Here is a 17,285-nt window from a genome sequence, read left to right on the forward strand (position 1 = left end):
GAGACCTCTGGGAAAACATTAAACGCATGAACATTCGAATTACAGGGGTCTCAGAAGAAGAAGAGAAAAAGAAAGGGAATGAGAAAATATTTGAAGAGATTATACTTGAAAATTTCCCTAATACAGGAAAGGAAATAGTCAGTCAAGTCCAGGAAGCGCAGAGAGTCCCATACAGGATAAAACCAAGGAGAAACACACCAAGACACATATTAATCAAACTATCAAAAATTACATACAAAGAAAAAATATTAAAAGCAGCAAGGGAAAAACAACAAATAACATACAAGGGAATTCCTGTAAAGTTAACAGCTGGCCTTTCAGCAGAAACTCTCCAAGCCAGAAGGGAGTGGCAGGAAATATTTAAAGTGATGAAAGAGGAAAAACCTACAACCAAGATTACTCTACCCAGCAAGGATCTCATTCAGATTCAACAGAGAAATTAAAACCTTTACAGACAAGCAAAGACTAAGAGAATTCAGCATCACCAAACCAGCTTTACAACAAATGCTAAAACAACTTCTAGGCAGGAAACACAAGAGAAGGAAAAGACTAACAATAAGAAACTGAGGGCTTCCCTGGTGGCGCAGTGCTTGAGAGTCCACCTGCCAATGCAGGGGACACGGGTTCATGCCCCAGCCTGGGAAGATCCCACATGCCGCAGAGCGGCTAGGCCAGTGAGCCATGGCCTCTGAGCCTGCGCGTCTGGAGCCTGTGCTCCACAATGGGAGAGGCCATAAAAGTGAGAGGCCCGCGTACTGCAAAAAAAGAAAAAAAGAAATCAAAAACAATTAAGAAAATGGTAATAGGAACACACATATCAATAACTACCTTAAATGTAAATGGATTAAATGCTCCAACCAAAAGACATAGACTGGCTGAATGGATACAAAAACAAGACCCATATATATGCTGCCTACAAGAGACCCACTTCAGACCTATGGACATATACAGACTGAAAGTGAGGGGATGGAAAAGATATTCCATGCAAATGGAAATCAAAAGAAAGCTGGAGTAGCAATTCTCATATCAGACAAAACAGACTAAAATTAAGACTATTACAAGAGACAAAGAAGGACACTACATAATGATCAAGGGATCAATCCAAGAAGAAGATATAACAATTGTAAATATTTATGCACCCAACATAGGAGCACCTCAACACATAAGGCAAATGCTAACAGTTATAAAAGGGGAAATCGACAGCAACACTATCATAGTAGGGGACTTTAACACCCCATTTTCACCAATGGACAGATCATCCAAAATGAAAATAAATAATGAAACACAAGCTTTGAATGATACATTAAACAAGATGGACTTAATTGATATTTATAGGACATTCCATCCAAAAACATCAGATTACACTTTCTTCTCAAGTGCACAAGGAACATTCTCCAGGACAGATCACATCTTGGGTCACAAATCAAGTCTTGGTAAATTTAAGAAAATTGAAATCATACCAAGCATCTTTTCTGAACACAACTCTATGAGATTAGAAATCAATTACAGAGAAAAAAACATTTAAAAGACAAACACATGGAGGCTAAACAATACATTACTAAATAACCAAGAGATCACTGAAGAAATCAAAGAGGAAATCAAAAAATTCCTAGAGACAAATTACAATGAAAACATGATGACCCAAAACCTATGGGATGCAGCAAAAGCAGTTCTAAGAGGGAAGTTTATAGCAATACAAGCCTACCTTAAGAAACAAGAAACATCTCAAATAAACAACCTAACCTTACACCTAAAGGAACTAAAAAGAAGAACAAACAAAACCCAAAGTTAGTAGATGGAAAGAAATCATAAAGATCACAGCAGAAATAAATGAAATAGAAACAAAGAAAACAATAGCAAAGATCAATAAAACTAAAAGCTGGTTCTTTGAGAAGATAAACAAAATTGATAAACCTTTAGCCAGACTCATTAAGAAAAAGAGGGAGAGGACTCAAATCAATAAAATTAGAAATGAAAAAGGAAAAGTTACAATGGACACTGCAGAAGTCCAAAGCATCATAAGAGACTACTACAAGCAACTCTATGCCAATAGAGTGGACAACCTGGAAGAAATGGAGAAATTCTTAAAAAGGTATAAACTTCCAAGACTAAACCAAGAAGAAATAGAAAATATGAACAGACCAATCACAAGTAATGAAATTGAAACTGTGATTTTAAATCTTCCAACAAACAGAAGTCCAGGACAAGATGGCTTCACAGGTGAATTCTATCAAATATTTAGAGAAGAGATAACACCCATCCTTCTCAATCTCTTCCAAAACACTGCAGAGGAAGGAACACTCCCAAACTCATTCTATGAGGCCACCATTACCCTGATACCAAAACCAGACAAAGATACTACAAAAAAAGAAAATTACAGACCAATATCACTGATTAATATAGATGTAAAAATCCTCAACAAAATACTAGCAAACAGAATCCAACAGCACATTAAAAGGATCACACACCATGATCAAGTGGGATTTATCCCAGGGATGCAAGGATTCTTCAATATATGCAAATAAATCAATGTGATACACCATATTAACAAACTGAAGAATAAAAACCGTATGATCATCTCAATAGATGCAGAAAAAGCTTTTGACAAAACTCAACACCCGTTTATGATAAAAACTCTACAGAAAGTGGGCAAAGAGGGGACCTACCTCGACATAATAAAGGCCCTATATGACAAACCCACAGCAAACATCATTCTCAATGGTGAAAAACTGAAAGCATTTCCTCTAAGATGAGGAACAAGACAAGGATGTCCACTCTCGCCACTATTATTCAACATAGTTTTGGAAGTCCTAGCCATGGCAATCAGAGAAGAAAAAGAAATAAAAGGAATACAAATTGGAAAAGAAGAAGTAAAACTGTCACTGTTTGCAGATGACATGATACTATACATAGAGAATCCTAAAGATGCCCCCAGAAAACTACTAGAGCTAATCAATGAATATGGTAAAGTACAAGATACAAAATTAATGCACAGAAATCTCTTGCATACCTATACGCTAACAACAAAAGATCAGAAAAAGAAATTAAGGAAACAATCCCATTTACCACTGCAACAAAAAAGATAAAATACCTAGGAATAAACTGACCTAAGGTGGTAAAAGACCTGTACTCAGAAAACTACAAGAAACTGATGAAAGAAATCAAAGATGACACAAAACACATGGAAATATATACCATGTTCTTGAATTGGAGGAATCAACACCGTGAAAATGACTATACTACCGAAAGCAACCTACAGATGCAATGCAATCTCTGTCAAACTACCAGTAGCATTTTTTTACATAACTAGAAAAATCTTAAAATTCACATGGAGACACAAAAGACTCCAAATAGCCAAAGCAAACTTGAGGGAAAAAAAACATAGCTGGAGGAATTAGACTCCAGGACTTCAGACTATACTACAAAGCTACAGTAATCAAGATATTATGGTACTGGCATTAAAACAGAAACATAGATCAATGGAACAGGATAGAAAGCCCAGGGATAAACCCATGCACATATGGTCAACTAATCTATGACCATATGGAGAAGAGACAGCCTCTTCAATAAGTGGTGCTGGGAAAACTGGACAGCTACATGTAAAAGAATGAAATTAGAACACTCCCTAACACCATACACAAAAATAAACTGGAAATGGATTAGAGACCTAAATGTAAGACCAGACACTATAAAACTCTTAGAGGAAAACATAGGAAGAACATTCTTTGACATAAATCACAGCAAGATCTTTTTTGATCCACCTCCTAGAGTAATGGAAATAAAAACAAAAATAAACAAATGGGACCTAATGAAACTTCAAAGCTTTTGCACAGCAAAGGAAACCATCAACAAGACAAAAAGACAACCCTCAGAATAGGAGAAAATATTTGCAAACAAATCAACGGACAAAGGATTAATCTCCAAAATATATAAACAGCTCATGCAGCTCAATATTAAAAAAACAAACAACCCATTCTCCAAAGAAGACATACAGATGGCCAAGAAGCACATGAAAAGCTGCTCAACATCACTAATTATTAGAGAAATGCAAATCAAAACTACAATGAGGTATCACCTCACACCAGTTAGAATGGGCATCATCAGAAAATCTACAAACAACAAATGCTGGAGAGGGTGTGGAGAAAAGGGAACCCTCTTGCACTGTTGGTGGGAATGTAAATTGATACAGCCACTATGGAGAACAGTATGGAAGTTCCTTAAAAAACTAAAAATAGTTCCTTTAAAAAACATACGACCCAGCAATTCCACTACTGGGCATATACCCAGAGAAAACCATAATTCAACAAGACATATGCACCCCAATGTTCATTGCAGCACTATTTACAATAGTCAGGTCATGGAAGCTACCTAACTGCCCATCGACAGATGAATGGATAAAAAAGGTATGGTACATATATACAATGTAATATTACTCAGCCATAAAAAGGAACGAAATTGGGTCATTTGTAGGGATGTGGATGGATCTAGAGACTGTCATACAGAGTGAAGTAAGTCAGAAAGAGAAAAACAAATATCGTATATTAACGCATATATGTGGAACCTATAAAAATGGTACAGATGAACCAGTTTGCAGGGCAGAAATAGAGACAAAGATGTAGAGAACAAACGTATGGACGCCACGCAGGGAAAGTGGCGGGGGGGGGGGGTGTGTGCAGTGGTGGTGGTGATGAATTGGGAGATTGGGATTGACATATACACGCTAATATGTATAAAATAGATAACTAATAAGAACCTGCTATATAAAAAAATAAATTTAAAAATTCCAAAAAAAAAGGAATGAAATCTTGCCATTTGTGGCAACATGGATAGACCTAGAGCATATGATGCTAAGTGAAATAACTCAGATAGAGAAAGACAAATACTGTTTTTCACTTATATGTAGAATCTTAAAAACAAAGCAAATGAACAAATATAACAAAACAGCATCAGAGTTACAGATACAGAGAACAAACAGGTGGTTGCCAGAGGGGAGGGGGTGGGAGGAGGAGAGAATAGGTAAGAGAGATTAAGAGGTACAAACTTCCAATGGTAAAATAAATGAGTATAGTATGGGGAATACAGTAAATTATTTTTTTGAAAAGTAAAACTTACAGAGTAGGCAAATTAGGAAGTAGCTATTCATTTTACAGATAATTCCAGGCAAATTTCCTAATATAACAAGCTCTTACTACACATTCAAGATGGTATTTGATTCACAAAATTTCAATTGACACATAATTTACTGTGGTATAGCCTTCATAGCCTGGTCTCAACCCAGTCATTAAGTTAACATAAATTTAGAGCACCGACCACATGCAAGGAACTGTGTTTTGCTTCATGATCAATACCTAGATCCCCAAACACCTTTTGGGGCTGGGCTCCAAATCTGTACTCTCGCATGTCTGTTTTTGTGACAGAATCTACAGAATCCCCATTTGAATATATAAATCAGAGAGTCACGGAAGTGCTTATCCCATATTGTGCCTAGATTAACTAAGGAACCTCAAATATGATCGTAATACAGCACTTATTATACTAGGCTCAAATAATTTAAGCAATAGGCTCTGCCCTTATATGGCATCTATCTTCTTATTTGGGATATCAAGTAATCTAACATGGCACACATAATGCTAATTTAGGAGCTCTTCATGGATTAGAAGTAAATGCCTAGAAATTGAGTAAGATTAAGCTATTGTTGCTGTGTGAATTTGCTGTTTTGAGTGAAAAGAGACTAAGAATGAGAGTTTACTTCTTCCCAGAATTTTGAGTTTGTGCAAGACTTCCCCAAATATATCTAAATACATCCCAAAGCAAGTTAAGAGTGGACTGTCAACTTTTAAAGGAGAATTCCTTCCAAGGACATGACATTTTGATTAAAAAGAAGAAATGAAGTATGGTTCTTCTCTCATTACTTCATTCAGAGCAGTGTTCAAGGCAAGAACACTTCAGAGCCCAAGGTGAACCTGGTAAAAGAGAAAGCTGAGAACATAAAATGTTTAATTCAACTGCTTATGTCAGAATATCCTTTCACTGGCTTCCAATCAATCAGTATCAAAAAGCAAGATAACAGTCTGTTCTCAGCCAGAAGTACTGTCCACTCCAAATTCACAGAATTGCAATCAACATTCAGTCTGTGAAAATCAGCCTGTCCCACTGTCATATCACCTTTTGGCTAATCATATCTGAGGGAGAAGTCAGACTCCCTTCTCCTTCCACATAGATGGAAGCCAAGGGGGATACAGTGGGGGGAAAACAGCAAGCTTGGGTCCAGGCTTACTAGCTTTGTGACCTGTATCATTTCTCTTTCAACGTCCAGAGTCTCAATGACTCTATCTGTAAACTGGGGACAATGCTACTTCTCACAAATAGCGTTGGGAAGATGGGAAGCTGATGAAATAACGTGTGTAACAAGTGCCTTGTACAGTTCCTAGAACATGGAAGGGGCTCAGTAAATAATAACTATTATCATTATCTCTCATTTGTTCAATAGTTTTATTGAATTGTTGTAAATTTTAGCTCAGTTAGAAAAATGGCAAAAGATCCAGTTAATAGGCTGACTTTTAGATCTATTACCTATTCCTTAACTAAATAGCGATGTTTCCTCAGGGAAACAGTTTCAAATATTTCTTCTTTTGAGTGGAAGAATGAATCCAATGTCCAAACCCTTTCTATCACACAGGTACTCTGGGATTCTTTCCCTCCTAAAATGCACACTTCAGAGCATTACTTCATGGTGGAAAGTGTGCATTTTAATGTTTAATGAGAAGTGAACATATGGTGCTGATAACATGAAATGAATTGGTAAATTTAATCAACAGATGAACAAAATTCACTAAGCATGGTATCCTCAGTAAATCCAAGCTAGCTGATCCTCCTATGTTATATGAAGCTGCTGCAAAAACTGATTAGCAAATACTCAACCATTGCTCCTAGGGGAGGTACCAGGGTTAGGTTTCTGCAAGCGTTTGAACATAACATTTTTGTCAAATGATCAAAACATGACCTTGTTTTATTTGTGCTTTTGTTTAAAGACACCTTATTTAATATATATTATTGGTTCGTTAACACTGGACTCATGGAAAACAGCAATATAACTCATGCCTGAACAAAGTTAATTTGACACATATTTTCTCTATAAGGCACGTCACAGCCTTCTTGCCCTCAGGATTACTACCCAGCACTTCAATACTATGTTTGGGGGCATTTTAAACAGCAAGATCACTAATAAAGAGCACAAAAAATGTGAAAAACATGGCACTAAATGGACCAAGAAAAGGACACTTCTTTACAGTATGAGAGCTGAAACAAGAAGGCAAAGCCTCGCCTTGTTGGATCTCAGCTGAGAACATACACCTTGGGCTACTCAAATTTGTCCCTGCTCTGCACATGTCCACAAATGGCCAGGAAAGCATCATGAGTATTGATTTTGGGGTTATAAATAAATTTCATCAAGTAGGCAAGTTCTTAAATATGGAATCCATGAATAATAAGGATCAACAATATCGATACATTAAAATCAGCAATAGCATATATGGTCAAAGGCAGCTTACAGTAGAAGCAGCACTACCTCAGTATGTGCTAGTGATACCTAAATTACAGGATAGCCATGATCCATGGCAGTGGAGATTTATCAAAAATTTTTCACATTTCTTACAAATTGATAGTACACAAGAATATGGAACCACCCCTCACCCTCAACTTACAGGACATGAAAAACCTGATTGTTTTAAAGCATTAAGGATTGCAGGTATTAGTGTCTGTTCCAGCAGCAGGTACTGTTGGTGTATTTTTCACACATATTTATGTGACTTGAGTTACTACTTGCATGGGTTTTAGGAGCGTCCTCCTTTCAGGTCACAATAAGGGCACAGGGAAGATAGTAATAACTCTGTCTACCTGGTCTTTCCAAATGTGGTTCCTGAACCAGCAGTAACTTGTTAGAAATACAAATACCTGGGGCCCACCCCAGATCCTCTGAGGGTGGAGCCCAGCCGTCTGTGATTTAACAAGCCCCCCCCACCCGCCCAGGTGATTCTCATGCCTTTAGTTTGCGAATCACTGACCTCAGGAATCTTCCTAATCACTCCCAGTTCACTTTAGTAGTTAGCACAGGCATATGAGCCCTGAGTCCATGATTATATCTTGGATAAGTGAATTCATTACTGAATAATGACGCTTTAATCATATATTTCCCAGAACCAGTACAAAATAATAAAATACCTCTTTAAACTGACAGCATACTTTTAGGACATTATTTCAAAATCAATTCATATTAAAATGAATGAGTTATTGTGAAGTGTTTTAACACATGAACTATTTATTGCCCCATCCATCTATATAGGTTAATTTGAGTTAAGGAGTTTTGTTTTTTTAAGGCAATAGGAAAGTGAGTATTCAGGTGTGGGGTGTGTGTATGTTGTGCGTCTGTGGCTGTTTATGACTATATTTGTGTGTATGTAAGCAAAAGTCAGAAAGACAAAACCTGGGACTTCGCTGGTGGTCCAGCGGTGAAGGCTTCACCTTTCAATGCAGCGGGTGCAGGCTTGATCCCTGGTCGGGGTGCTAAGATCCTACATGCCTCACGGCCAAAAAACGAAAACACAAAATAGGACCAATATTGTAACAAATTCAATAAGGACTTTAAAAGTGGTCCACATCAAAAAAAAAATCTTAAAAAAAAAAAAGACAAAACCTAACATATTGGGAGGGGATGAATTGGGAGATTGGGACTGACAGATATACACTAATATGTATAAAATAGATAACTAATAAGAACCTGCTGTATAAAAACACCTAACATATTATACAATGCAGGTATTATAATGAAATATGATATAAACTATTATAAGAACATTTTCATAAGGAAATAATTAAGTTCCCAGTTATTTAAATAAATATTTATTATATTGACTGTGCTACAGCCAAGTAAGTCATAGTCCGCTAGAACTTGTTATTGTGAGATATGATCTATATTAAAAACAAGTCAGATTTTACCAAAAATTATCAGAATAGTAAAATAATGTGTATCTTATTATCAAAAGGCCTTCAACTTTTTGCAGCCTATGTTCTTAGGACAAGTCCTTTACCTCTCTGAAGCTCAGTTTCCTCATATGTAAAATGAGGATGTTGGATTTAGAAGGGTCTATGGTGTCTGATCTAAAATTCTACCTGAGATGGAAACTGAGCTGGAAATGTAAGAGTTAGCTTGAAAACTAGAGTCTCAGAGAAGAGGAAACACTTGAGGTAGAGTCAGGTACTGAGAGCCTCAGATATAGCCCTTCACTGTAGACCAATGTAAGACTGGATGGGATATGCAGGACCAGCAGAAATGGTGGCCTAAGGGAAGAAATATTGGGGAGGCATCAACAATAGGGTGTGAGGGAACACTGCCTTCCTATAGTCCTAGGGGAATGTATTTGAGATGATATTGATACCTAAGAAAAAATATAACTCCCCCTGGAATTGAGCCCACCTTGGGAAGCCAGCAAGATAACTGAATGATTGTCTATTGCTGTTCAATTATGATGTCTTTCACATGTTGTTGACCTCATTGCCTGTCCCCTATTGCTTTTAGAGTTTGATCTCCAACCCAATTACCTGACCCAGGACTGTCACCTGCTTCCAACTAAGCTTGTCAGATCTTCCAGCAACAAGCCTTGATATTAAGCCCCAGAGATCTTACTCAGCCTTAACCAATTTGTTTTAAAGTGCAGGCTTTATTATTATACAGGTATGGCCAGGCCAGCAGATCAGGAGACGACTGCCATTGAAAAAAGAGTTTGTTATACTCACAGTTCCCAAGAGGAAGTAGCATGCCACACCACACTGGGCCACATGGGGAAGTACCAGTGTCAGGAGGCAAAGGAATGAGGGGAAAATGTGGGCAAGAGCCTTTCTTGTGGTCTTCATTGGAAGGAATGGTGAGACAGAGCAAGCAGGTTTAGGATTGGCTGGATTGAATAATTTTGGTGGATTCTAGGGCATAGGGGCTGCCCCTAGTTTTCAGGTACCTGGTCCGGGGGAGATTATGACTGGCAAATAGTGGCTTGGAGTGTAAGAGCTAGGTAAAGGAGGTGGTTGGGGAACGTGGGCATTGGACAGGTTGGTTTGCTTATGAAAGGCATACTTGCAAGAGAGTCCTTTACTATGTCTAGGAATTAGAGCCCTGGGAAAGGCAGTCTCTCCAGGGTCAGCAAAGCCCCAGATGTCAAAACATCAGAATAAAAAGACATGTTTAATACACATCTCCAAAGGCCACTTCCCTCTGGCTATGCTCACATTCTTTAGTTGGTCCACAGGTATCACAAGACCAAAAGAAGGGAGCCTCTGCCCAGAGCAGTTGAAGTCAAATACCCAAGGAATAGCTTTTACTTGGTATGGTCACATCTGCACATAAGACTGACTGAAATATTTATGAGACCTAGGTTTGAAACCCACTGCCTCTGAGAATGTCATTTAACCACTCAAAACCTCTGTTTTTTTTTGTTCTGCTCGACAGTGATGATAATATTGATCAAATTTTTGTGATAACCTAATGAAATAAGGCAGGCTGGAACTATAAAGCACTATGTAATTTTTAGCATTTATAGCAACAGCATAAAAATAGATTGACAGGTGAATACTAAAGTGTTTATGGGTGAAATAATACATGCGTGATCTGCTTTAAATTATCCCAGCAAACAAACAAAAAAGAGGGAGGAGATTGATAACAGAAGATTGAAAAAAAAAACTGGTAATTACTGAAGCTGAGTGAGGTACATGGGAATTCATTATACAGTTTTTCTTTTGTGTATTCATAAATATTTTCATAATAAAAAATTTAATGTAATTTAAGAGACAGGGAAAAGAAGTATTAGCAATCATTGGAGGACTGCTATTATACTCAAACCCAAACTCTATTGTACAATATTTTGCTATCATGAATTAAAAGCTCATCCTCTTTCCACAGACTCCTGGACTACTAAGGTTACTTGATCTTTTTTCAATGGTTCCAAATATCTCCAGGCTAAAATTGACTTAGTTTAATCAAATTCTTGTTATAATCCATTTGTGTTAAGCAATGGAATTCCTAATGGTAATACTATAATCAACATGTTACGACTGTTTCATGATGAGAGGTCCTATCCAATTAGGGAATTTACCTATCAAAGGCCCTTCACTCTCAAGAGAGCTTCACTGAATAGTGATGGGGATTGCTTAATTAGTGAGGTTAAAACATCCTTCAGAAACAAGGTCAAGATGACATTTCTATCTGTGCCAAGTTGATGAAAGAATCCTCCAAATACAGCACTCAGAAATCTTGGTGTGAAAATTCCTGTAAGACTTATCAACAGAAGGAAAAGGAAAATACATTGATCTTAATGGTATCAATGGATTTTTCTTTAGGCACATTCTAGGTATTAGATTTACATAAACATTTCCATAAAGTTTCCGTAAAGTGACCAACTTTTTGCTTGAGAAAACTCTTCCTCCAACTTCACTGTTCCTGTTTAAAGAAATAAGAATCCATTAAAAAAAAAAAAAACAACTGTGAACCATAACTCCATAACTGTAAAACAATCAACAGAGGAAATTTTAAAAGAAGCAATTCTCTGAGAGTCTTCTTTTCATATCTGTAAAACCTCTTAAAGAGACTGTAGGAAACACTGAGTTAGTCTATGAGATAGAAGGAGATGAACAATATAAAAGACCCTTTAATCAAAATGCTGTATGCAATGACAGAGCACTTGATAATCAGTGTGTCTGCTCAAGGAAAGGAGAGAGAATGCATCTACACAAATATACCTGGTGGTATCAGACCATTCAAACTACAAAGAATTATTTCCTTTTTCTTCTCATAAAAAGAAAATCTCAATGACAAATCCCCAAAAGTTCTTTGTTTCATCTGGCTAAACAATTCTGCATTTCTCAATGATTCGGTTCTTGGTAGACAGCATCAACTGTCAAACCCTTCATTTAATTTTGTATACTTTAATATAGTTTTGTATACTTTAATACAGTTACAATGATATAAAGTGTCAGCTCTCTAAAAACTGCCCAAACTAGTATCAGGATATCCAAAACATGTAAAATAAAATAAGTCACATTATTTAAGACTCGCCCACCACCAAGGATAGTTTACCTTGGGCAAAAGACCTCTTTAGAGCCTTCCTACACTTTCAAACTTCACTTGAATGCCAAGTGTAAACAACAGTTCAGCTAAGAGGAAGAAATGAAAGCCTCACATTTACTCAATGTCTATTTTATTCCAGGTAAATGAGTATCATAACTTTCATTGTTAACAGGGAGGAAAATGAGGTTCAGGAGCTGTTGTGCAGCTTACTCAAGTTTGAGCATCTGTAAGATGCTAAGTTTCAACACTTCATGCCCTTTCTACCTCTTTTTGCTACTTCCAAGGCCAAATCTGAGCTTCACACTACCAGCTAACTGTTCACAATATCTGCCACTTCCACCCAATCTCAAAGAGTCACAAAGCTAAATTAGAGAATACAGACTCCTGCACTGAGGAACACTATGTTAAAAGTGAAAAAATAAAGAATGGAGGGAAGCCATCATCAAGTCTAGAGAACAGCATGAAGACCCACCTGCTTTAAATTAGTTTCAACTTCACCCATTCAGAGTCACTGAAAACTGACAAGGGGAACAACTTGCCTCTCCCTCCTCAAGCTTATTTTTCAAATCTTAACCCCCCTCGATGTGTTTTTTGTTTCCACTTGACAAACCAATTAGTCTAACAGAAATTATCAACCCCAAATAAAATTCTCTTTTCTCAGCCTTAATTGTGAACGAACCATAAGAGAAAAGCTTTGGGCTTCCCTGGTGGCGCAGTGGTTGAGAGTCTGCCTGCCGTTGCAGGGGACACGGGTTCGTGCCCCGGTCCAGGAAGATCCCACATGCCGCAGAGCGGCTGGGCCCGTGAGCCATGACCGCTGAGCCTGCGTGTCCAGAGCCTGGGCTCTGTGACGGGAGAGGCCACAACAGTGAGAGGCCCGCGTACCGCAAAAAAAAAAAAAAAAGAGAAAAGCTTTGTTTTTATAAAAGTAAACTGCATGGCATTATATGGGATCATGTGCTTGACTGAAAGTACCTTGGAAAATGTTCTAAAAGCTTTAAACATTATGGAAGTGTATGACTGCATTATTATGGAACCCAGCCAACTATGATAAGCAAGTATGGTGGTAGGATATAAAAGCTGAAACCAATCATAGTCAGGAATTTTTGTTATAACATTGAATGCCCTGGCTGCAGGGTTGCAGCCTAGAAGAACACCACCCAAGGCCAAGTGACTGCAAAAATTGCAGCTGCTCAGTCCAAAAACTTCTAAGAGAAGTCTTAGAAGTCCACTGCCCCCTCTTTTCAAAGGGATTAACTGAAAGCCCAGCTTGCATTTTCACCAGGAATACCCAAATAACGCATCTCTGGGCATCCATTCTCTCCTCCCTTCTGTTTGGTACTTCTGGACCCTTGACCCAGCCCATCCCTACCCTACCCCGTCTAAACCCTTGAACTGAGCTCTATGGAAATATTGTTCCATACACCAAATCCTCTATGAATTTATCTGTTTCTTTGCTTAATCCCTCTACCTTGCCTTAAGGGAGACCCCTGCTGCAAATACTTTCCCACACCCCTCACAAGTGGAGACTGTTCATTCTCTCACTGTCATGTAGCTCAAAATCAGGACAGGGAGTTTTTGTCCTCTGTGCTCCCCATCACCACTTGCCAAAAATTATCACCTCCCCTCACATCATGCATGACAGCTTCTCCCCTTCCTCTTAGCTGTCAGTTACCACCTTTGCAGTTACACATCAACCACCACCCTTCATGAAGGACTTTAGTACACAATCACAGTCTTCCTCTTCACCCTAAGTCCTGCCAATATCCTGGGGGACTTCAGTAGCCAAGTTGATGACCCATCTAACACCTTAACCTTGGGCTCTTGACCCCATAACTTAGAACCTTGCCCTCTGCACCCCATCAGCCACCCACTCCGTTAGTATGGCCTTGGACCTTTTCTTTCCAGCTTATAACTACTTTTCTACCTACTCCCATTGAGACCTTCTTCCACGTCATCAGGACCTCCAAATATCTGTCTTCTTTGCTTTCACTCCTAACATCAGCCTTCTAATTTCTTCATTTTATCCTTTTTTTCCCCAAGGCCAGATGTCCCATGTTTATTTACATGTGAAATGTGTTTAGCACAGTTATGATGAATGTAGTGATAACACCTGACAGCAGCAAGACCTTTCAGGGAATCAATGTTGACTACAGTATATCATGCAAGTATCTACATATATACAAAAGACTCACTTTATTCTCTTATTGCTTAACTCCCATGACCTACCATTTCACCAATAATCTAGCCAGTATCCCAAAGTCCTGTCTCACTTGTCTGTCATAGTCAGAATCCACATAAATTGCTATCCAGGTTCTCTGGCCTTGCACGGGAGCAAGGTACACAATATACTTACATTTTAAACAAATGATCAGCAACCTGTTACATTTGTCTGGCCAATATACGACACTCTCTGAAATGGCTTTCAAACCTATGTCACTCATCTCTAGACATGTCCTTATAGCTCCAACTTCCCTTTTCCTCATAGCCAATGACCTTGCCTCCTACCTCATGCTCAACACTCCACTACCATATCCTTCCACATATTTTTTCAACTTTCTCCACTCCTCCTACATTAGTTGACCATTTATCTTCCTTTCAAAAGCTAATTCCTAATCTTTGGATCCCATTAACTCCAGCCTTTTCCAGAACTATATGCTGTCATCTGTACTTTTTCCATCTTATATATCCAATCATTCTGTCTGAATTAGATCCTCCTCACCAGAATTTGAACATGTTCAAGTTTCATCAATGAAAAACCAAAAGGTTCCTTTGACCTCACATTCCTATCCAGTCATCACTTTATCTTTCTTTCCTGCCCTTGTAGATAAAATTGCTATTTTCTATCTCCATTTTCTTATTCCCCATTCATTCATCATTTCATGCCAATGTGGTTTTTACTCTGTCACTCCACCAAAATAATTCTCATGAAGGTCACTAATGACTGCTAGTAGCTAAATCCAACAAACGTGGATTTTATATACTTTAAGCAGCACAGGACTGTTAACCACTGCCTATTTCTTAAAATGTTTTATTCTTTTCATTTCTAAAAAACAAAACAAAACAAAAAACAAAAAAAAACCCATATTCTTCTGGTTTTCCTCATATCTCTCTGGCTACTCCTTCTCACTCTCTTTTTCAGACTCAGCTTCTTCTATCTGATCATTGACTATTGGAGCTTCTCAAGGCTAAAGGCAAGATCCTCTTCTCCCTTACACCATAATATCTCTCTGGATGTCAACCATGGCCATAGCTTCTCCAACTTACATCTCCAGGCAGATCCTAGTCTGAGCTCCAGAGTCCTATATCCTTATACCTACTCAACATCTCCACTGATATATCCCAAAGCACTTCAAACTGAGTATAGCCAAGAACACACTCCAAATATTCCTCCTCAAATAACATGCACTTCCAAGTTTTCTCTATCTGTTCATAGAAACATTATTTGCAGTAAGCCAAACTGGACAACCTAAATGTCCATCAATAATAGACCTGATAAATACAAAAAGTGTGATGTATCAATGCAATGGGATACTATATATTAATTAAAATGAATGCACCATAATCATATGCTTTAACAACAGTGCATCTCACAAACAATATTAAACAAAAGAAACAAATCACAAAATGATATAAATAGAATGATTCCAGTTATAAAAAAAAATTTTAAGTGGCAAAATTAAGTTATTTTTAAAGGATGCATATATATGTGGTAAAACTATAAATAAAAACAGGGTGGGGCTTCCCTGGTGGCACAGTGGTTGAGAGTCCGCCTGCCAATGCAGGGGACGCAGGTTCATGCCCCGGTCCGGGAGGATCCCACATGCCGCGGAGCGGCTGGGCCCGTGAGCCATGGCTGCTGAGCCTGTGCGTCCGGAGCCTGTGTTCCGCAACGGGAGAGCCCACAACAGTGAGAGGCCCGCGTACCACGAAAAAAAGACAAAAAACAAAACAGGGTGATGGTTCTCACAAAGGTCAGGCCATTGATGGTCTCTATTATAGAGGCAGGGTGACGTACACAGAGGGTTTTTATGCAATAGATGATATTCCATTTCTTAAGATAGGTGATAGATATATGAGTGATTTCCAATTAGTCTCTGTACTGTACAATTATCTTTTAAATTGTCTGTGTGTTACAAATATCAGTCTATATACAAGGAGTTTTTCAAATACACACAATTTTTTAAAAGGTAGAACTACAATCTCATTTAAATGAAGTTCAAGAAAAGGTAAAACTAAGCTATGATGATAGAAGAGAGAAGAGTGGTTACTTCCAGGGGAGGGAGAAGATTATAACTAAAGAAGAACATGAAGGCCCTGTCTGGAGTGATGGAAATACTCTATATCTTGATGTGGGTGGTGGTTACATGTGTATATACATATGCAAAAATTCACTGAGTTGTACACTTAAGACTTGTTCATTTTACTCCACGTAAATTATACTTCAATAAGAAAAAAGAAAATTAAATAAATAAAATTCATACATTAAATATGATTTATATAAAAGGGAAAACTTGGATGTACTTCAGCACAGTATTCTGAAAGTTCCATCTTACCAAATCATAGCCTAAACCAGAGGTGGGAGAACTACAGCCCCTGGACCATCTTGTTTTTGTAAATAAAGTTGCATTGGAACACAGCCACACTCATTTGTTTACAGAGACTCTATGTTCTTCAAAGCCTAAAATATATACTATCTCATGTTTTTCAGAAAAAATTTACCAACTCCTGACTTAGGTCAATAGTTCATAACTTTTTTAGGAATTCATGACTGTCTCAAAGAATCCAGTGAAAGCTATAGATTATCTACTCAAGAAAACACACAGCTTCTTAAATATAAAATGTTATTCAGGAAAAAGAATATATATATGTATAATTGAGTCACTTTGCTGTACAGCAGAAATTAACACAACATTGTAGGTCAACTATACGTCAGTAAAAATTTTTTTTAATGTTATTCATAATTTCAGGAAGTTCACAGACCCTCTGAAGCAGTCACTAACCCCAACTTAAGACTTTCTGTCTGAGGTTTTCATCACAAATTACTAAACCACTCTACTAAGAACAGTCCACAGGTTGGCTCTCTTTTCTTTGAACCACAAATGATTGAACTTCCATGTCACATTCTTGTTTGCTCCACGGAACTACTCATAGTTATGGCCAATAACAAAGT

The sequence above is a fragment of the Kogia breviceps genome, chromosome 8, assembly GCF_026419965.1.
Source record: "Kogia breviceps isolate mKogBre1 chromosome 8, mKogBre1 haplotype 1, whole genome shotgun sequence".
In the NCBI taxonomy this organism is placed as follows: Eukaryota; Metazoa; Chordata; class Mammalia; order Artiodactyla; family Physeteridae; genus Kogia; species Kogia breviceps.